This window comes from Salmo salar, chromosome ssa18 (genome assembly GCF_905237065.1).
Source record: "Salmo salar chromosome ssa18, Ssal_v3.1, whole genome shotgun sequence".
In the NCBI taxonomy this organism is placed as follows: Eukaryota; Metazoa; Chordata; class Actinopteri; order Salmoniformes; family Salmonidae; genus Salmo; species Salmo salar.
This window is the reverse complement of record NC_059459.1, coordinates 45,120,309-45,142,460: the sequence shown is the minus strand read 5'-3', so window position 1 is coordinate 45,142,460 and position 22,152 is coordinate 45,120,309. Positions and strand designations below refer to the sequence as shown.

Below are 22,152 nucleotides of genomic sequence, written 5' to 3'. Positions count from 1 at the left end.
TACTCTGAAGGTAAGCCCACACACTGTTACATCCAAGGAGAACGCACACGCTTTCACACACACACACACACACACACACACACACACACACACACACACACACACACACACACACACACACACACACACACACACACACACACACACACACAAGCACACACACACAAGCACACACACACTGCGTACAAAAATCGCATTTTGGGTAAAAGCCGACTTTTACTTCTCTGTGTGAGAGCAGCTCTCCTAGAGCCCTTCATCCCAGCATGCTCTGCTGCATTGACGTCCTATCAAACACCAGAGGATCGAGGATGTTTACCCTGCTGCTTTACTGACAGTCCTGACCACACTGACAGCCCTGATCACACTGACAGTCCTGACCACACTGACAACCTTGACCACACTGACAGTCCTGACCACACTGAGAGTCCTGACCACACTGAGAGTCCTGACCACACTGACAGTCCTGACCACACTGACCACACTGACAGTCCTGACCACACTGACTGTCCTGACCACACTGACAGTCCTGACCACACTGAGAGCCTTGACCACACTGAGAGCCTTGACCACACTGACAGTCCTGACCACACTGACAGTCCTGACCACACTGACCACACTGACAGTCCTGACCACACTGACCACACTGACAGTCCTGACCACACTGACTGTCCTGACCACACTGACAGTCCTGACCACACTGACAGCCTTGACCACACTGACAGTCCTGACCACACTGACCACACTGACAGTCCTGACCACACTGACCACACTGACAGTCCTGACCACACTGACCACACTGACAGTCCTGACCACACTGACTGTCCTGACCACACTGACAGTCCTGACCACACTGACAGCCTTGACCACACTGACAGCCTTGACCACACTGACAGCCTTGACCACACTGACTGTCCTGACCACACTGACTGTCCTGACCACACTGACAGTCCTGACCACACTGACTGTCCTGACCACACTGACAGTCCTGACCACACTGACCACACTGACTGTCCTGACCACACTGACAGTCCTGACCACACTGACAGCCTTGACCACACTGACAGTCCTGACCACACTGACTGTCCTGACCACACTGACAGTCCTGACCACACTGACCACACTGACAGTCCTGACTACACTGACTGTCCTGACCACACTGACAGTCCTGACCACACTGACAGTCCTGACCACACTGACCACACTGACAGTCCTGACCACACTGACAGCCTTGACCACACTGACCACACTGACATTCCTGACCACACCGACAGTACTGACAGCAGGTAACAGTCTATAGATACACAGAGGATTATAAATGGTATGGTAAAGGATAATTCCATGACTAGCGTCTGTCATCATAGATGACGGAAATCCCCCAGTCTGCCCCTCCCCCCTAGCGTCTGTCATCATAGATGACGGAAATCCCCCAGTCAGACACGTACCTGCGCTGCTCCTCCCCATGTTCTCCCGACGGCACCGTCAGACATTCATCCATGTGACCATGGAGCAGCCTCAGCACGTCCCCGCCGATCATGAACCCTGCAGGGGGAGAGAGGAGAGGAATTAGAGAGGAACCCTGCAGGGGGAGAGAGGAACCCTGCAGGGGGAGAGAGGAGAAGCATTAGAGAGGAACCCTGCAGGGGGAAAGAGGAGAGGCATTAGAGAGGAACCCTGCAGGGGGAGAGAGGAGAGGCATTAGAGAGGAACCCTGCAGGGGGAGAGAGGAGAGGCATTAGAGAGGAACCCTGCAGGGGGAGAGAGGAACCCTGCAGGGGGAGAGAGGAGAGGCATTAGAGAGGAACCCTGCAGGGGGAGAGAGGAGAGGAATTAGAGAGGAACCCTGCAGGGTGAGAGAGGAAGCCTGCAGGGGGAGAGAGGAGAAGCATTAGAGAGGAACCCTGCAGGGGGAGAGAGGAGAGGCATTAGAGAGGAACCCTGCAGGGGGAGAGAGGAACCCTGCAGGGGGAGAGAGGAGAGGCATAAGAGAGGAACCCTGCAGGGGGAAAGAGGAGAGGCATTAGAGAGGAACCCTGCAGGGGGAGAGAGGAGAGGCATTAGAGAGGAACCCTGCAGGGGGAGAGAGGAGAGGCATTAGAGAGGAACCCTGCAGGGGGAGAGAGGAACCCTGCAGGGGGAGAGAGGAGAGGCATTAGAGAGGAACCCTGCAGGGGGAGAGAGGAGAGGAATTAGAGAGGAACCCTGCAGGGTGAGAGAGGAAGCCTGCAGGGGGAGAGAGGAGAAGCATTAGAGAGGAACCCTGCAGGGGGAAAGAGGAGAGGCATTAGAGAGGAACCCTGCAGGGGGAGAGAGGAGAGGCATTAGAGAGGAACCCTGCAGGGGGAAAGAGGAGAGGCATTAGAGAGGAACCCTGCAGGGGGAAAGAGGAGAGGCATTAGAGAGGAACCCTGCAGGGGGAGAGGGGAGAGGCATTAGAGAGGAACCCTGCAGGGGGAAAGAGGAGAGGCATTAGAGAGGAACCCTGCAGGGGGAGAGAGGAGAGGCATTAGAGAGGAACCCTGCAGGGGGAGAGAGGAACCCTGCAGGGGGAGAGAGGAGAGGCATTAGAGAGGAACCCTGCAGGGGGAGAGAGGAGAGGAATTAGAGAGGAACCCTGCAGGGTGAGAGAGGAAGCCTGCAGGGGGAGAGAGGAGAAGCATTAGAGAGGAACCCTGCAGGGGGAGAGAGGAGAGGCATTAGAGAGGAACCCTGCAGGGGGAAAGAGGAGAGGCATTAGAGAGGAACCCTGCAGGGGGAGAGAGGAGAGGCATTAGAGAGGAACCCTGCAGGGGGAGAGAGGAACCCTGCAGGGGGAGAGAGGAGAGGCATAAGAGAGGAACCCTGCAGGGGGAAAGAGGAGAGGCATTAGAGAGGAACCCTGCAGGGGGAGAGAGGAGAGGCATTAGAGAGGAACCCTGCAGGGGGAAAGAGGAGAGGCATTAGAGAGGAACCCTGCAGGGGGAAAGAGGAGAGGCATTAGAGAGGAACCCTGCAGGGGGAGAGGGGAGAGGCATTAGAGAGGAACCCTGCAGGGGGAAAGAGGAGAGGCATTAGAGAGGAACCCTGCAGGGGGAGAGAGGAGAGGCATTAGAGAGGAACCCTGCAGGGGGAAAGAGGAGAGGCATTAGAGAGGAACCCTGCAGGGGGAGAGAGGAGAGGCATTAGAGAGGAACCCTGCAGGGGGAAAGAGGAGAGGCATTAGAGAGAAACCCTGCAGGGGGAGAGAGGAGAGGCATTAGAGAGGAACCCTGCAGGGGGAGAGAGGAGAGGCATTAGAGAGGAACCCTGCAGGGGGAGAGAGGAGAGGCATTAGAGAGTAACCCTGCAGGGGGAGAGAGGAGAGGCATTAGAGAGGAACCCTGCAGGGGGAAAGAGGAGAGGCATTAGAGAGGAACCCTGCAGGGGGAGAGAGGAACCCTGCAGGGGGAGAGAGGAGAGGTTAGCCTGTCTCTGGACCAGACAAGACATTAGATAAGACCAATGAGCAGGGACATCAGCGATCAGTGATGCATTTTTTTGGGTTTCTATAATTGTGTTTTTATTCCTGTTTTGCATTTTATTTAATGTGTTTATCTTTCATTTGTAGAAGAGACCTTGGTCTCAACACGACACCCTGTCAAAATAAAGGTTCAGTCAAGTAAAACACATTTCCAGGGAGTTTTTCCTAGGTTTCTGCCTTTCTATGGAGGTTTTTCCTAGGTTCCTGCCTTTCTAGGGAGGTTTTCCTAGGTTCCTGCCTTTCTAGGGAGGTTTTTCTTAGGTTCCTGCCTTTCTAGGGATATTGTTCCTGGGTTCCAGCCTTTCTAGGGAGGTTTTTCCTAGGTTCCTGCCTTTCTAGGGAGGTTTTTCCTAGCCACCGTGCTTCTACACCTGCATTGATTGCTGTTTGGGGGTTTTAGGCTGGGTTTCTGTACAGCACTTCGTGACATCAGCTGATGTAAGAAGAAGGGCTTTATAAATAAATCAAATTTGATTTGATGACATTGTATTTCACTGCTAAAGCCATTGTATGAATCATCAGTTAGAGGGAGGATGTCAATCCTCTTGTCAGTTCATTTTTTATACGACCCCCATTAGCTTTTACAGTAGCATCATGTTTGTATATATGACCCCCCATTAGCTTTGACAATAGCATCATGTTTGTTTATATGACCCCCATTAGCTTTTACAGTAGCATCATGTTTGTTTATATGACCCCCATTAGCTTTTACAGTAGCATCATGTTTGTTTATATGACCCCCATTAGCTTTTACAGTAGGATCATGTTTGTTTATATGACCCCCATTAGCTTTTACAGTAGAATCATGTTTGTTTATATGACCCCCATTAGCTTTTACAGTAGCATCATGTTTGTTTATATGACCCCCATTAGCTTTTACAGTAGCATCACGTTTGTTTATATGATCCCCATTAGCTTTTACAGCAGCATCATGTCTGTTTAGGCTCTTTATGGGTGTCAGTCCAGGGCATCCCTCCATTAATCCTGGAGGAGTCTGAATCTGGGGCAGAGACATACACCTACCTTGGAACAGTGTGTGTGTGTGTGTGTGTGTGTGTGTGTGTGTGTGTGTGTGTGTGTGTGTGTGTGTGTGTGTGTGTGTGTCTGTGACCCACCTTGGGCCACCTCGCTGCCAGAGCAGACAGTGGCCACGCTCCAGAGGGTCTGCTGGAATGCTGCGTCCACATGCAGGCTGTCGTTACCGTACGATAGGTGCTGCAAAGAGAAGGAGGAAATAAAACACCGCTTAGTGGTATGACAGGAGGGTTAAGGTGGAGTGGTATGACAGGAGGGTTAGGGTGGAGTGGTATGACAGGAGGTTTGGGTGGAGTGGTATGACAGGAGGGTTACGGTGGAGTGGTATGACAGGAGGGTTAGGGTTAGGGTGGAGTGGTATGACAGGAGGGATAGGGTGGAATGGAATGACATGAGGGTTAGGGTGGAGTGGTATGACAGGAGGGTTAGGGTGCAGTGGTATGACAGGTGGGTTAGGGTGGAGTGGTATGACAGGAGGGTTAGGGTGGAGTGGTATGACAGGAGGGTTAGGGTGGAGTGGTATGACAGGAGGGTTAGGGTGGAGTGGTATGACAGGAGGGTTAGGGTGGAGTGGTATGACAGGAGGGTTAGGGTGCAGTGGTATGACAGGAGGGTTAGGGTGGAGTGGTATGACAGGAGGGTTAGGGTGGAGTGGTATGACAGGAGGGTTAGGTTGGAGTGGTATGACAGGAGGGTTAAGGTGGAGTGGTATGACAGGAGGGTTAGGGTGGAGTGGAATGACAGGAGTGTTAGGGTGGAGTGGTATGACAGGAGGGTTAGGGTGGAGTGGTATGACGGAGGGTTAGGGTGGAGTGGAGTGGTATGACAGGAGGGTTAGGGTGGAGTGGAATGACAGGAGGGTTAGGGTGGAGTGGTATAACAGGAGGGTTAGGGTTAGGGTGGAGTGGAGTGGTATGACAGGAGGGTTAGGGTGGAGTGGTATGACAGGAGGGTTAGGGTGGAGTGGTATGACAGGAGGATTAGGGTGGAGTGGAGTGGAATGACAGGAGGGTTAGGGTAGAGTGGTATAACAGGAGGGTTAGGGTTAGGGTGGAGTGGTATGACAGGAGGGTTAGGGTGGAATGGTATAACAGGAGCGTTAGGGTGGAGTGGAGGAGAATGACAGGAGGGTTAGGGTGGAATGGAGTGGAATGACAGGAGGGTTAGGGTGGAGAGGTATGACAGGAGGGTTAGGGTTAGGGTGGAGTGGTATGACAGGAGGGTTAGGGTGGAGTGGTATGACAGGAGGGTTAAGGTTAGGGTGGAGTGGAGTGGTATGACAGGAGGGTTAGGGTGGAGTGGTATGACAGGAGGGTTAGGGTTAGGGTGGAGTGGTATGACAGGAGGGTTAGGGTGGAGTGGTATGACAGGAGGGTTAGGTTTAGGGTGGAGTGGTATGACAGGAGGGTTAAGGGTTAGGGTGGAGTGGAGTGGTATGACAGGAGGGTTAGGGTGGAGTGGTATGACAGGAGGGTTAGGGTTAGGGTGGAGTGGAATGACAGGAGGGTTAGGGTGGAGTGGTATGACATGAGGGTTAGAGTGGAGTGGTATGACAGGTGAGTTAGGGTGGAGTGGAATGACAGGAGGGTTAGGGTGGAGTGGTATGACAGGAGGGTTAGGGTTGAGTGGAGTGGAGGAGAATGACAGGAGGGTTAGGGTGGAATGGAGTGGAATGACAGGAGGGTTAGTGTGGAGAGGTATGACAGGAGGGTTAGGGTGGAGTGGTATGACAGGAGGGTTAGGGTGGAGTGGTATGACAGGAGGGTTAAGGTTAGGGGTGGAGTGGAGTGGTATGACAGGAGGGTTAGGGTGGAGTGGTATGACAGGAGGGTTAGGGTTAGGGTGGAGTGGTATGACAGGAGGGTTAGGGTGGAGTGGTATGACAGGAGGGTTAGGTTTAGGGTGGAGTGGTATGACAGGAGGGTTAGGGTGGAGTGGTATGACATGAGGGTTAGGGTGGAGTGGTATGACAGGAGGGTTAGGGTTAGGGTGGAGTGGAGTGGTATGACAGGAGGGTTAGGGTGGAGTGGAGTGGAATGACAGGAGGGTTAGGGTGGAGTGGTATAACAGGAGGGTTAGGGTTAGGGTGGAGTGGTATGACAGGAGGGTTAGGGTGGAGTGGTAAGGACAGGAGGGTTAGGTGGGTATGACAGGAGGTGGAGTGGTATGACAGGAGGGTTAGGGTGGAGTGGTATGACAGGAGGGTTAGGTGGAGTGGAATGACATGAGGGTTAGGGTGGAGTGGTATGACAGGAGGGTTAGGGTGGAGTGGTATGACAGGAGGGTTAGGGTGGAGTGGTATGACAGGAGGGTTAGGGTTAGGGTGGAGTGGTATGACAGGAGGGTTAGGGTGGAGTGGTATGACAGGAGGGTTAGGGTGGAGTGGAGTGGAATGACAGGAAGGTTAGGGTAGAGTGGTATAACAGGAGGGTTAGGGTTAGGGTGGAGTGGTATGACAGGAGGGTTAGGGTGGAGTGGTATGACAGGAGGGTTAGGGTGGAGTGGAATGACAGGAGGGTTAGGGTGGAGTGGTATGACAGGAGGTTTAGGGTGGAATGGTATAACAGGAGCGTTAGGGTGGAGTGGTATGACAGGAGGGTTAGGATGGAGTTGTATGACAGGAGGGTTAGGGTGGAGTGGTATGACAGGAGGGTTAGGGTGGAGTGGTATGACAGGAGGGTTAGGGTGGAATGGTATGAGAGGAGGGTTAGGGTGGGGTGGAGTGGAGGAGAATGACAGGAGGGTTAGGGTGGAATGGAGTGGAATGACAGGAGGGTTAGTGTGGAGAGGTATGACAGGAGGGTTAGGGTGGAGTGGTATGACAGGAGGGTTAGGGTGGAGTGGTATGACAGGAGGGTTAAGGTTAGGGTGGAGTGGAGTGGTATGACAGGAGGGTTAGGGTGGAGTGGTATGACAGGAGGGTTAGGGTTAGGGTGGGTGGGGATGACAGGAGGGTTAGGGGTGGAGTGGTATGACAGGAGGGTTAGGGTGGGAGTGGTATGAAAGGAGGGTTAGGTTAGGTGGAGTGAGGTATGACAGGAGGGTTAGGGTGGAGTGGTATGACAGGAGGGTTAGGGTTAGGGTGGAGTCGTATGACAGGAGGGTTAGGGTGGAGTGGAATGACAGGAGGGTTAGGGTGGAGTGGTATGACATGAGGGTTAGGGTGGAGTGGTATGACAGGTGGGTTATGGTGGAGTGGAATGACAGGAGGGTTAGGGTGGAGTGGTATGACAGGAGGGTTAGGGTGGAGTGGTATGACAGGAGGGTTAGGGTAGAGTGGTATAACAGGAGGGTTAGGGTTAGGGTGGAGTGGTATGACAGGAGGGTTAGGGTGGAGTGGTATGACAGGAGGGTTAGGGTGGAGTGGTATGACAGGAGGATTAGGGTGGAGTGGTATGACAGGAGGGTTAGGGTGGAGTGGTATGACAGGAGGGTTAGGGTGGAGTGGTATGACAGGAGGATTAGGGTGGAGTGGTATGACAGGAGGGTTATGGTGGAGTGGTATGACAGGAGGGTTAGGGTGGAGTGGTATGACAGGAGGGTTAGGGTGGAGTGGTATGACAGGAGGGTTAGGGTGGAGTGGTATGACAGGAGGGTTAGGTTGGAGTGGTATGACAGGAGGGTTAGGGTTAGGGTGGGTATGACAGGAGGGTTAGGGTGGAGTGGAGTGGAATGACAGGAAGGTTAGGGTAGAGTGGTATAACAGGAGGGTTAGGGTTAGGGTGGAGTGGTATGACAGGAGGGTTAGGGTGGAGTGGTATGACAGGAGGGTTAGGGTGGAGTGGAATGACAGGAGGGTTAGGTGGAGTGGTATGACAGGATGTTTAGGGTGGAATGGTATAACAGGAGCGTTAGGGGTGGAGTGGTATGACAGGAGGGTTAGGATGGAGTTGTATGACAGGAGGGTTAGGGTGGAGTGGTATGACAGGAGGGTTAGGGGTGGAGTGGTATGACAGGAGGGTTAGGGGTGGAGTGGTATGACAGGAGGGTTAGGGTGGAGTGGAGTGGTATGACAGGAGGGTTAGGGTGGAGTGGTATGACAGGAGGGTTAGGGTTAGGGTGGAGTGGGTATGACAGGAGGGTTAGGGTGGAGTGGTATGACAGGAGGGTTAAGCTTAGGGTGGAGTGAGTGGTATGACAGGAGGGTTAGGGTGGAGTGGTATGACAGGAGGGTTAGGTGGAGTGGATGACAGGAGGGTTAGGGTGGAGTGGAATGACAGGAGGGTTAGGGGTGGAGTGGTATGACAGGAGGGTTAGGGTGGAGTGGTATGACAGGTGGGTTATGGTGGAGTGGAATGACAGGAGGGTTAGGGTGGAGTGGTATGACAGGAGGGTTAGGTGGAGTGGAATGACAGGAGGGTTAGGGTAGAGTGGTATAACAGGAGGGTTAGGGTTAGGGTGGAGTGGTATGACAGGAGGGTTAGGGTGGAGTGGTATGACAGGAGGGTTAGGGTGGAGTGGTATGACAGGAGGGTTAGGGTGGAGTGGAATGACAGGAGGGTTAGGGTGGAGTGGTATGACATGAGGGTTAGAGTGGAGTGGTATGACAGGTGGGTTAGGGTGGAGTGGTATGACAGGAGGGTTAGGGTGGAGTGGTATGACAGGAGGGTTAGGGTGGAGTGGTATGACAGGAGGGTTAGGGTGGAATGGTATGAGAGGAGGGTTAGGGTGGAATGGTATGAGAGGAGGGTTAGGGTGGGGTGGAGTGGAGGAGAATGACAGGAGGGTTAGGGTGGAATGGAGTGGAATGACAGGAGGGTTAGTGTGGAGAGGTATGACAGGAGGGTTAGGGTGGAGTGGTATGACAGGAGGGTTAGGGTGGAGTGGTATGACAGGAGGGTTAGGGTTAGGGTGGAGTGGAGTGGAGTGGTATGACAGGAGGGTTAGGGTGGAGTGGTATGACAGGAGGGTTAGGGTTAGGGTGGAGTGGTATGACAGGAGGGTTAGGGTGGAGTGGTATGACAGGAGGGTTAGGTTTAGGGTGGAGTGGTATGACAGGAGGGTTAAGGTTAGGGTGGAGTGGAGTGGTATGACAGGAGGGTTAGGGTGGAGTGGTATGACAAGAGGGTTAGGGTTAGGGTGGAGTCGTATGACAGGAGGGTTAGGGTGGAGTGGAATGACAGGAGGGTTAGGGTGGAGTGGTATGACATGAGGGTTAGGGTGGAGTGGTATGACAGGTGGGTTAGGGTGGAGTGGAATGACAGGAGGGTTAGGGTGGAGTGGTATGACAGGAGGGTTAGGGTTAGGGTGGAGTGGTATGACAGGTGGGTTAGGGTGGAGTGGAATGACAGGAGGGTTAGGGTTGAGTGGTATAACAGGAGGGTTAGGGTTAGGGTGGAGTGGTATGACAGGAGGGTTAGGGTGGAGTGGTATGACAGGAGGGTTAGGGTGGAGTGGTATGACAGGAGGATTAGGGTGGAGTGGTATGACAGGAGGGTTAGGGTGGAGTGGTATGACAGGAGGGTTAGGGTGGAGTGGAATGACAGGAGGGTTAGGGTGGAGTGGTATGACAGGAGGGTTAGGGTGGAGTGGTATGACAGGAGGGTTAGGGTGGAGTGGTATGACAGGAGGGTTAGGGTGGAGTGGTATGACAGGAGGGTTAGGGTTAGGGTGGAGTGGTATGACAGGAGGGTTAGGGTGGAGTGGAGTGGAATGACAGGAAGGTTAGGGTAGAGTGGTATAACAGGAGGGTTAGGGTTAGGGTGGAGTGGTATGACAGGAGGGTTAGGGTGGAGTGGTATGACAGGAGGGTTAGGGTGGAGTGGAATGACAGGAGGGTTAGGGTGGAGTGGTATGACAGGAGGTTTAGGGTGGAATGGTATAACAGGAGCGTTAGGGTGGAGTGGTATGACAGGAGGGTTAGGATGGAGTTGTATGACAGGAGGGTTAGGGTGGAGTGGTATGACAGGAGGGTTAGGGTGGAGTGGTATGACAGGAGGGTTAGGGTGGAATGGTATGAGAGGAGGGTTAGGGTGGGGTGAAGTGGAGGAGAATGACAGGAGGGTTAGGGTGGAATGGAGTGGAATGACAGGAGGGTTAGTGTGGAGAGGTATGACAGGAGGGTTAGGGTGGAGTGTAATGACAGGAGGGTTAGGGTGGAGTGGTATGACAGGAGGGTTAAGGTTAGGGTGGAGTGGAGTGGTATGACAGGAGGGTTAGGGTGGAGTGGTATGACAGGAGTGTTAGGGTTAGGGTGGAGTGGTATGACAGGAGGGTTAGGGTGGAGTGGTATGACAGGAGGGTTAGGTTTAGGGTGGAGTGGTATGACAGGAGGGTTAAGGTTAGGGGTGGAGTGGAGTGGTATGACAGGAGGGTTAGGGTGGAGTGGTATGACAGGAGGGTTAGGGTTAGGGTGGAGTCGTATGACAGGAGGGTTAGGGTGGAGTGGAATGACAGGAGGGTTAGGGTGGAGTGGTATGACATGAGGGTTAGGGTGGAGTGGTATGACAGGTGGGTTATGGTGGAGTGGAATGACAGGAGGGTTAGGGTGGAGTGGTATGACAGGAGGGTTAGGGTGGAGTGGTATGACAGGAGGGTTAGGGTGGAGTGGTATGACAGGAGGGTTAGGGTAGAGTGGTATAACAGGAGGGTTAGGGTTAGGGTGGAGTGGTATGACAGGAGGGTTAGGGTTAGGGTGGAGTGGAGTGGTATGACAGGAGGGTTAGGGTGGAGTGGTATGACAGGAGGGTTAGGGTGGAGTGGTATGACAGGAGGGTTAGGGTGGAGTGGAATGACAGGAGGGTTAGGGTGGAGTGGAAATGACATGAGGGTTAGAGTGGAGTGGTATGACAGGTGGGTTAGGGTGGAGTGGTATGACAGGAGGGTTAGGGTGGAGTGGTATGACAGGAGGGTTAGGGTGGAGTGGTATGACAGGAGGGTTAGGGTGGAATGGTATGAGAGGAGGGTTAGGGTGGAATGGTATGAGAGGAGGGTTAGGGTGGGGTGGAGTGGAGGAGAATGACAGGAGGGTTAGGGTGGAATGGAGTGGAATGACAGGAGGGTTAGTGTGAGAGAGGTATGACAGGAGGGTTAGGGTGGAGTGGTATGACAGGAGGGTTAGGGTGGAGTGGTATGACAGGAGGGTTAAGGTTAGGGTGGAGTGGAGTGGTATGACAGGAGGGTTAGGGTGGAGTGGTATGACAGGAGGGTTAGGGTTAGGGTGGAGTGGTATGGACAGGAGGGTTAGGGTGGAGTGGTATATGACAGGAGGGTTAGGGTGAGTGTAGTGGAGTGGTAGGTGACAGGAGGGTGAAGGTTAGGGTGGAGAGGAGGTGGTGATGACAGGAGGGTTAGGGTGGAGTGGTATGACAGGAGGGTTAGGGTTAGGGTGGAGTGGTATGACAGGAGGGTTAGGGTGGAGTGGTATGACAGGAGGGTTAGGGTGGTGGAGTGGTATGACAGGAGGGTTAGGGTGGAGTGGTATGACAGGAGGGTTAGGGTGGAGTGGTATGACAGGAGGGTTAGGGTGGAGTGGATATGACATGAGGGTTAGGGTGGAGTGGTATGACAGGAGGGTTAGTAGGTGGAGTGGAATGACAGGAGGGTTAGGGTGGAGTGGTATGACAGGAGGGTTAGGGGTAGAGTGGTATAACAGGAGGGTTAGGGTTAGGGTGGAGTGGTATGACAGGAGGGTTAGGGTGGAGTGGTATGACAGGAGGGTTAGGGTGGAGTGGTATGACAGGAGGATTAGGGTGGAGTGGTATGACAGGAGGGTTAGGGTGGAGTGGTATGACAGGAGGGTTAGGGTGAGGTGGTATGACAGGAGGATTAGGGTGGAGTGGTATGACAGGAGGGTTAGGGTGGAGTGGTATGACAGGAGGGTTAGGGTGGAGTGGTATGACAGGAGGGTTAGGGTGGAGTGGAATGACAGGAGGGTTAGGGTGGAGTGGTATGACATGAGGGTTAGAGTGGAGTGGTATGACAGGTGGGTTAGGGTGGAGTGGTATGACAGGAGGGTTAGGGTGGAGTGGTATGACAGGAGGGTTAGGGTGGAGTGGTATGACAGGAGGGTTAGGGTGGAGTGGTATGACAGGAGGGTTAGGGTGGAATGGTATGAGAGGAGGGTTAGGGTGGGGTGGAGTGGAGGAGAATGACAGGAGGGTTAGGGTGGAATGGAGTGGAAGGACAGGAGGGTTAGGGTGGAGAGGTATGACAGGAGGGTTAGGGTGGAGTGGTATGACAGGAGGGTTAGGGTGGAGTGGTATGACAGGAGGGTTAAGGTTAGGGTGGAGTGGAGTGGTATGACAGGAGGGTTAGGGTGGAGTGGTATGACAGGAGGGTTAGGGTTAGGGTGGAGTGGTATGACAGGAGGGTTAGGGTGGAGTGGTATGACAGGAGGGTTAGGTTTAGGGTGGAGTGGTATGACAGGAGGGTTAAGGTTAGGGTGGAGTGGAGTGGTATGACAGGAGGGTTAGGGTGGAGTGGTATGACAGGTGGGTTAGGGTGGAGTGGAATGACAGGAGGGTTAGGGTGGAGTGGTATGACAGGAGGGTTAGGGTTAGGGTGGAGTGGTATGACAGGAGGGTTAGGGTGGAGTGGAGTGGAATGACAGGAGGGTTAGGGTGGAGTGGTATAACAGGAGGGTTAGGGTTAGGGTGGAGTGGTATGACAGGAGGGTTAGGGTGGAGTGGTATGACAGGAGGATTAGGGTGGAGTGGTATGACAGGAGGGTTAGGGTGGAGTGGTATGACAGGAGGGTTAGGGTGGAGTGGAATGACATGAGGTTAGGGTGGAGTGGTATGACAGGAGGGTTAGGGTGGAGTGGTATGAACGGAGGGTTAGGGTGGAGTGGTATGACAGGAGGGTTAGGGTGGAGTGGAGTGGAATGACAGGAAGGTTAGGGTAGAGTGGTATAACAGGAGGGTTAGGGTTAGGGTGGAGTGGTATGACAGGAGGGTTAGGGTGGAGTGGTATGACAGGAGGGTTAGGGTGGAGTGGAATGACAGGAGGGTTAGGGTGGAGTGGTATGACAGGAGGTTTAGGGTGGAATGGTATAACAGGAGGCGTTAGGGTGGATGTGGTATGACAGGAGGGTTAGGATGGAGTTGTATGACAGGAGGGTTAGGGTGGAGTGGTATGACAGGAGGGTTAGGGTGGAGTGGTATGACAGGAGGGTTAGGGTGGAATGGTATGAGAGGAGGGTTAGGGTGGGGGTGAAGTGGAGGGAGAATGACAGGAGGGTTAGGGTGGAATGGGTGGAATGACAGGAGGGTTAGTGTGGAGAGGTATGACAGGAGGGTTAGGGTGGAGTGTAATGACAGGAGGGTTAGGGTGGAGTGGTATGACAGGAGGGTTAAGGTTAGGGTGGAGTGGAGTGGTATGACAGGAGGGTTAGGGTGGAGTGGTATGACAGGAGTGTTAGGGTTAGGGTGGAGTGGTATGACAGGAGGGTTAGGGTGGAGTGGTATGACAGGAGGGTTAGGTTTAGGGTGGAGTGGTATGACAGGAGGGTTAAGGTTAGGGTGGAGTGGAGTGGTATGACAGGAGGGTCAGGGTGGAGTGGTATGACAGGAGGGTTAGGGTTAGGGTGGAGTCGTATGACAGGAGGGTTAGGGTGGAGTGGAATGACAGGAGGGTTAGGGTGGAGTGGTATGACATGAGGGTTAGGGTGGAGTGGTATGACAGGTGGGTTATGGTGGAGTGGAATGACAGAGAGGGTTAGGGTGGAGTGGTATGACAGGAGGGTTAGGTGGAGTGGTATGACAGGAGGGTTAGGGGTGAGTGGTATGACAGGAGATTAGGTAGAGTGGTATAACAGGAGGGTTAGGGTTAGGGTGGAGTGGTATGACAGGAGGGTAGGGTGGAGTGGTATGACAGGAGGTTAGGGGTGGAGTGGTATGACAGAAGGGTTAGGGTGGAGTGGTATGACAGGAGGGTTAGGTTTAGGTGAGTGGTATGACGAGGGTTAGGGTTAGGGGTGGAGTGGTATGACAGGAGGTTAGGGTGAGTGGTATGACAGGAGGGTTAGGGTTAGGTGGAGTCGTATGACAGGAGGGTTAGGGTGGAGTGGTATGACAGGAGGGTTAGGTGGAGTGGTATGGACAGGAGGTTGGAGGAGTGGTATGACAGGTGGGTTAGGGTGGAGTGGTATGACAGGAGGGTTAGGTGGTGGTGATGACAGGAGGGTTAGGGTGGTGGTATGACAGGAGGGTTAGGTGGAGTGGTATGACAGGAGGGTTAGGGGGTGGAGTGGTGGAGTGGTATGACAGGAGGGTTAGGGGTGGAGTGGTATGACAGGAGGGTTAGGGTGAGTGGTATGACAGGAGGGTTAGGGTGGAGTGGTATGACAGGAGGGTTAGGGTGGAGTGGTATGACAGGAGGGTTAGGGTGGAGTGGTATGACAGGAGGTTAGGGGTGGAGTGGTATGACAGGAGGGTTAGGGTGGAGTGGTATGACAGGAGGGTTAGGGTGGAGTGGTATGACAGGAGGGTTAGGGGTGGAGTGGTATGACAGGAGGGTTAGGGTGGAGTGGTATGACAGGATTGGGTTAGGGTGAGTGGTATGACAGGAGGGTTAGGGTGGAGTGGTATGACAGAGGGTTAGGTGGAGTGGAATGACAGGAGGGTTAGGGTGGATGTGGTATGACAGGAGGGTTAGGGTGGAGTGGTATGACAGGAGGGTTAGGGGTGGAGTGGTATGACAGGAGGGTTAGGGTGGAGTGGTATGACAGGAGGGTTAGGGTGGAGTGGTATGACAGGAGGGTTAGGGGTGAGTGGTATGACAGGAGGGTTAGGGTGGAGTGGTATGACAGGAGGGTTAGGGTGGAGTGGAGTAGTGACAGGAGGGTTAGGGGTGGAGTGGTATGACAGGAGGGATTAGGGTGGAGTGGTATGACAGGAGGGTTAGGGGTGGAGTGGTATGACAGGAGGGTTGGGGTGGAGTGGTATGACAGGAGGGTTAGGGTGGATGGTATGACAGGAGGGTTAGGGTGGAGTGGTATGACAGGAGGGTTAGGTGGAGTGGTATGACAGGAGGGTTAGGGTGGAGTGGTATGACAGGAGGGTTAGGGGTGGAGTGGTATGACAGGAGGGTTAGGGTGGAGTGGTATGACAGGAGGGTTAGGGGTGGAGTGGTATGACAGGAGGGTTAGGGTGGAGTGGTATGACAGGAGGGTTGGGTTAGGTGGAGTGGTATGACAGGAGGGTTAGGGTGGAGTGGTATGACGAGGAGGGTTAGGGTGGAGTGGAATGACAGGAGGGTTAGGGGTGGAGTGGTATGACAGAGGGTTAGGGTGGAGTGGTATGACAGGTGGGTTGTGGTATGACAGGAGGGTTAGGGTGGAGTGGTATGACAGGAGGGTTAGGGTGAGTGGTGTGACAGGAGATTAGGGTGGAGTGGTATGACAGGAGGGTTAGGGGTGGAGTGGTATGACATGAGGGTTAGGGGTGGAGTGGTATGACAGGAGGGTTAGGGTGGAGTGGTATGACAGGAGGGTTAGGGGTGGAGTGGTATGACAGGAGGGTTAGGTTAGGTGGAGTGGTATGACAGAAGGGTTGGGTGGTGGAGTGGAATGACAGGAGGGTTAGGGTGGAGTGGTATAACAGGAGGGTTAGGGTTAGGGTGGAGTGGTATGACAGGAGGGTTAGGGTGGAGTGGTATGACAGGAGGGTTAGGGTGGAGTGGTATGACAGGAGGATTAGGGTGGAGTGGTATGACAGGAGGGTTAGGGTGGAGTGGTATGACAGGAGGGTTAGGGTGGAGTGGAATGACAGGAGGGTTAGGGTGGAGTGGTATGACAGGAGGGTTAGGGTGGAGTGGTATGACAGGAGGGTTAGGGTGGATGTGGTATGACAGGAGGGTTAGGGTTAGGGTGAGTGGGATGACAGGAGGGTTGAGGTGGAGTGGTATGACAGGAGGGTTAGGGTTAGGGTGGAGTGGTATGACAGGAGGGTTAGGGTGGAGTGGTGGATGACAGGAGAGGTTAGGGTAGAGTGGTATAACAGGAGGGTTAGGTTAGGTGGAGTGGTATGACAGGAGGGTTAGGGTGGAGTGGTATGACAGGAGGGTTAGGGTGGAGTGGAATGACAGGAGGGTTAGGGTGGAGTGGTATGACAGGAGGGTTAGGGTGGAATGGTATAACAGGAGCGTTAGGGTGGAGTGGTATGACAGGAGGGTTAGGATGGAGTGGTATGACAGGAGGGTTAGGGTGGAGTGGTATGACAGGAGGGTTAGGGTGGAGTGGTATGACAGGAGGGTTAGGGTGGAATGGTATGAGGAGGAGGGTTAGGTGGGGTGGAGTGGAGGAGAATGACAGGAGGGTTAGGTGGAATGGAGTGGAATGACAGGAGGGTTAGGGTGGAGTGGTATGACAGGAGGGTTAGGGTTAGGGTGGAGTGGTATGACAGGAGGGTTAGGGTGGAGTGGTATGACAGGAGGGTTAAGTTGGTGGTGGAGTGGTATGACAGGAGGGTTAGGGTGGAGTGGTATGACAGGAGAGGTTAGGGGTTAGGGTGGAGTGGTATGACAGGAGGGTTAGGGGTGGAGTGGTATGACAGGAGGGTTAGGTTGGTGGAGTGATGACAGGAGGGTTAGGGTGGAGTGGAGTGGAGTGGTATGACAGGAGGGTTGAGGTGAGTGGTATGACAGGAGGGTTAGGGTGGAGTGGTATGACAGGAGGGTTAGGGTGGAGGTGGAATGACAGGAGGGTTAGGGTGGAGTGGTATGACATGAGGGTTAGGGTGGAGTGGTATGACAGGAGGGTTAGGGGTGGAGTGGAATGACAGGAGGGTTGGGGTGGGAGTGGTATGACAGGAGGGTTAGGTGGAGTGGTATGACAGGAGGGTTAGGGTGAGTGGTATGACAGGAGGGTGGTTAGGGTGGAGTGGTATGACAGGAGGGTTAGGGTGTGTGAGGTGGAGTGGTATGACAGGAGGGTTAGGGTGAGTGAGTGGTATGACAGGAGGGTTAGGGTGAGGTGGTATGACAGGAGGGTTAGGGTGGAGTGGAATGACAGGAGGGTTGGGGTGGAGTGGTATGACATGAGGGTTAGAGGTGGAGTGGTATGACAGGTGGGTTAGGTGGAGTGGCAATGACAGGAGGGTTAGGGTGGAGTGGTATGACAGGAGGGTTAGGGTGGAGTGGTATGACAGGAGGGTTAGGGGTGGAGTGGTATGAGAGGAGGGTTAGGTGGAATGGTATGACAGGAGGGTTAGGGTGGGGTGGAGTGGAATGACAGGAGGGTTAGGGTGGATGGGTGGTATGACAGGAGGGTTAGGTGTGGAGAGGTATGACAGGAGGGTTAGGGTGGAGTGGTATGACAGGAGGGTTAGGGTGGAGTGGTATGACAGGAGGGTTAAGGTTAGGTGGAGTGGGTGGTATGACAGGAGGGTTAGGTGGAGTTGGTATGACAGGGAGGGTTAGGGTGGAGTGGTAATGACAGGAGGGTTAGGGTGAGTGGTATGACAGGAGGTTGGGTTTGGGTGGAGTGGTATGACAGGAGGGTTAATTGGGGTGGAGTTGGTATGACAGGAGGGTTAGGGGTGGAGTGGTGTGACAGGAGGGTTAGGGTTGAGGTGGAGTGGTATGACAGGAGGGTTAGGGTGGAGTGGTATGACAGGAGGGTTAGGGTGAGTGGTATGACAGGAGGGGTTAGGGTGAGTGGTATGACAGGAAGGTTAGGTTATGGAGTGGAATGACAGAGGGTTAGGGTGAGTGGTATGACAGGAGGGTTAGGTTGGGTGAGTGGTATGACAGGAGGTTAGGGGTGGAGTGGTATGACAGGAGGTTAGGGTTGAGTGGAGTGGTATGACAGGAGGGTTAGGGTGGAGCGGTATGACAGGAGGGTTAGGGTGGAGTGGTATGACAGGAGGGTTAGGGTGGATGGAATGACAGGAGGGTTAGGGTGGAGTGGTATACAGGAGGGTTTAGGTGGAGTGGTATGACAGGAGGGTTAGGGTGGAGTGGTATGACAGGAGGGTTAGGGTGGAGTGGTATGACAGGAGGGTTAGGGGTGGAGTGGTATGACAGGAGGGTTAGGTGGAGTGGTATGACAGGAGGGTTAGGGTGGAGTGGTAGGACAGGAGGGTTAGGGTGGAGTGGTATGACAGGAGGTTAGGGTGAGTGAGTGGTATGACAGGAGGGTTAGGGTGAGGGTGGTATGACAGGAGGGTTAGGGTGGAGTGGAATGACAGGAGGGTTAGGGTGGAGTGGAAGGACAGGGAGGGTTAGGGGAGTGGTATGACAGGAGGGTTAGGGTGAGAGTGGAATGACAGGAGGGTTAGGTGGAGTGGTATGACATGAGGGTTAGAGTGGAGTGGTAGGACAGGAGGGTTAGGGTGGAGTGGAATGACAGGAGGGTTAGGGTGGAGTGGTATGACAGGAGGGTTAGGGGTGGAGTGGTATGACAGGAGGGTTAGGGGTGAGATGGTATGACAGGAGGTTAGGTGGAGTGGTATGAGAGGAGGGTTAGGGTGGGGGTGGAGGAGGAGAATGACAGGAGGGTTAGGGTAGAATAGGTGATGACAGGAGGTTAGGGTGGAGAGGTATGACAGGAGGGTTAGGTGGAGTGGTATGACAGGAGGGTTTAGGGGTGGAGTGGTATGACAGGAGGGTTAAGGTTGGGTGGAGGAGTGGTATGACAGGAGGGTTGGGAGGTGGAGTGGTATGACAGGAGGGTTAGGGTTAGGGGTGGAGTGGTATGACAGGGAGGGTTAGGGTGGAGTGGTATGACAGGAGGTTAGGTTAGGGGTGGAGTGGTATGACAGGAGGGTTGGGTTAGGTGGAGTGAGTGGTATGACAGGAGGGGGTTAGGGTGGAGTGGTATGACAGGGACAGTGGGTTAGGGTGGAGTAGTATGACAGGAGGGTTAGGGTGGAGTGGTATGACAGGAGGGGGGTTAGGGTGGAGTGGTATGACAGGAGGGTTAGGGTTGGTGGAGTGGAATGACAGGAGGGTTAGGGTGGAGTGGTATAACAGGAGGGTTAGGGGTGGAGTGGTATGACAGGAGGGTTAGGGTGTGGTATGACAGGAGGGTTAGGGTGGATGTGGTATGACAGGAGGGTTAGGGTGGAGTGGCATGACAGGAGGGTTAGGGTGGAGTGGTATGACATGAGGGTTAGGGTGGAGTGGTATGACGGGGTTAGGGTGGAGTGGTATGACAGGAGGGTTAGGGTGGAGTGGATGACAGGAGGGTTAGGGGTGAGTGGTATGACAAGAGGTTAGGGTGGAGTGGTATGACAGGAGGGTTAGGTTGGGGTGGGTGAAAGGACAGGAGGGTTGGGTGGATGTGGTATGACAGGAGGGTTAGGGTGAGTGAGATATGACAGGAGGGTTAGGGTGGAGTGGTATGACAGGAGGGTTGGGGTGGAGTGGTATGACAGGAGGGTAGGTTAGGGTGGAGTGGAATGACAGGAGGTTAGGGTGGAGTGGTATGACAGGAGGGTTAGAGGGTGGAGTGGTATGACAGGAGGGTTGGGTGGAGTGGAGTGGTATGACAGAGGGTTAGGGTGGAGTGGTATGACAGGAGGGTTAGGGTGGTGGTATGACAGGAGGGTTAGGTTGGGTGGAGTGGTATGACAGGAGGGTTAGGGTGAGTGGTATGACAGGAGGGTTAGGGTGGAGTGGTATGACAGGAGGGTTAGGGGTGGAGTGGTATGACAGGAGGGTTAGGGGTGGAGTGGTATGACAGGAGGGTTAGGGTGGAGTGGTATGACAGGAGGGTTAGGGTGGAGTGGTATGACAGAGGGTTAGGGTGGAGTGGTATGACAGGAGGGTTGAGGTGGGTGGTATGACAGGAGGGTTAGTGGGTGAGTGGTATGACAGGAGGGTTAGGTGGGTGGAGTGGTATGACAGGAGGGTTAGGGTGAGTGGATGACAGGAGGGTTAGGGTGGAGTGGGTATAAGACAGGAGGGTTAGGGTGGAGTGGTAGGATGACAGGAGGGTTAGGGTGGAGTGGTATGACAGGAGGGGTTAGGGTGGAGTGGTATGACAGGAGGGTTAGGTGGAGTGGTATGACAGGAGGGTTAGGGTGGAGTGGTATGACAGGAGGGTTAGGGTGAGGGTGGTGATGACATGAGGGTTAGGGTGGAGTGGTATGACAGGAGGGTTAGGGGTGGAGTGGTATGACAGGAGGGTTAGGGTGGAGTGGTATGACAGGAGGGTTGGGTTAGGGTGGAGTGGGTAAGGACAGGAGGGTTAAGTTAGGGGTGGGTGGAGTGGGAAACGACAGGAGGGTTAGGTGGAGTGGTATGACAGGAGGGTTAGGGTTAGGGTGGAGTGGCAAAGGACAGGAGGGTTAGGGGTGGAGTGGTATGACAGGAGGATTAGGGGTGGAGTGGTATGACAGGAGGGTTATGAGGGGTGGAGTGGCATGACAGGAGGGTTAGGGTGGAGTGGTATGACAGGAGGGTTAGGGTGGAGTGGTGTGACAGGAGGGTTAGGGTGAGTGGTATGACAGGAGGGTTAGGTGGAGTGGTATGACAGGAGGGTTAGGGGTGGAGTGGTATGACAGGAGGGTTAGGGTTAGGGTGGAGTGGTATGACAGGAGGGTTAGGGGTGAGTGGTATGACAGGAGGGTTAGGGTGGAGTGGTATGACAGGAGGGTTAGGTGGAGTGGGTGGAATGACAGGAGGGTTAGGGTAGGTGGTATAACAGGAGGGTTAGGGTTGGGGTGGAGTGGTATGACAGGAGGGTTAGGTGGAGTGGTATGACAGGAGGGTTAGGGTGGAGTGGAATGACAGGAGGGTTAGGGTGAAGTGGTATGACAGGAGGTTGGTGGAATGGTATAACAGGAGCGTTAGGGTGGAGTGGTATGACAGGAGGGTTAGGATGGAGTATGTATGACAGGAGGGTTAGGGTGGAGTGGTGAGGACAGGAGGGTTAGGTGGAGTGGTATGACAGGAGGGTTAGGGTGGAATGGTATGAGAGGAGGGTTAGGGTGGGGTGGAGTGGAGGAGAATGACAGGAGGGTTAGGGTGGAATGGAGGAATGACAGGAGGGTTAGTGTGGAGAGGTATGACAGGAGGGTTGGGGTGGAGTGGTATGACAGGAGGGTTAGGGTGGAGTGGTATGACAGGAGGGTTAAGGTTAGGGTGGAGTGGAGTGGTATGACAGGAGGGTTAGGTGGAGTGGTATGACAGGAGGGTTGGTTAGGGTGGAGTGGTATGACAGGAGGGTTGGGGTGAGTGGTATGACAGGAGGGTTAGGTTTAGGGTGGAGGATGGTATGACAGGAGGGTTAGGTTTATGGGTGGAGTAGGTGAGTGGTATGACAGGAGGGTTAGGGTGGAGTGGTATGACAGGAGGGTTGAGGGTTAGGTGGAGTGGTATGACAGGAGGGTTGGGGTGGAGTGGAATGACAGGAGGGTTAGGGTGGAGTGGTATGACAGGAGGGTTAGGTGGAGTGGTATGACAACTTGGTGGGTTATGGTGGAGTGGGGGAATGACAGGAGGGTTAGGGTGAGTGGTATGACAGGAGGGTTGGGGTGGAGTGGTATGACAGGAGGGTTAGGGTGGAGTGGTGAGAGGGTGAGTGGTATGACAGGAGGGTTAGGGGGGGTGAGTGGGCATGACAGGAGGTTAGGGTGGAGTGGTATGACTGGGAGGGTTAGGTGAGGGGTATGACAAGAGTTAGTGTGGGTGGTAAGACAGGAGGGTTGGGGTGGAGGGTATGACAGGTGGGTTAG

At 54.1% G+C, this 22,152-nt stretch overlaps 1 pseudogene; it reads right to left on the bottom strand.

Moving 5' to 3' along the window:
* The window catches only part of LOC106591814 (ryanodine receptor 2-like), a 503,114-nt pseudogene that overhangs the window by 261,754 nt on the left and 219,208 nt on the right, over nucleotides 1–22,152 (bottom strand).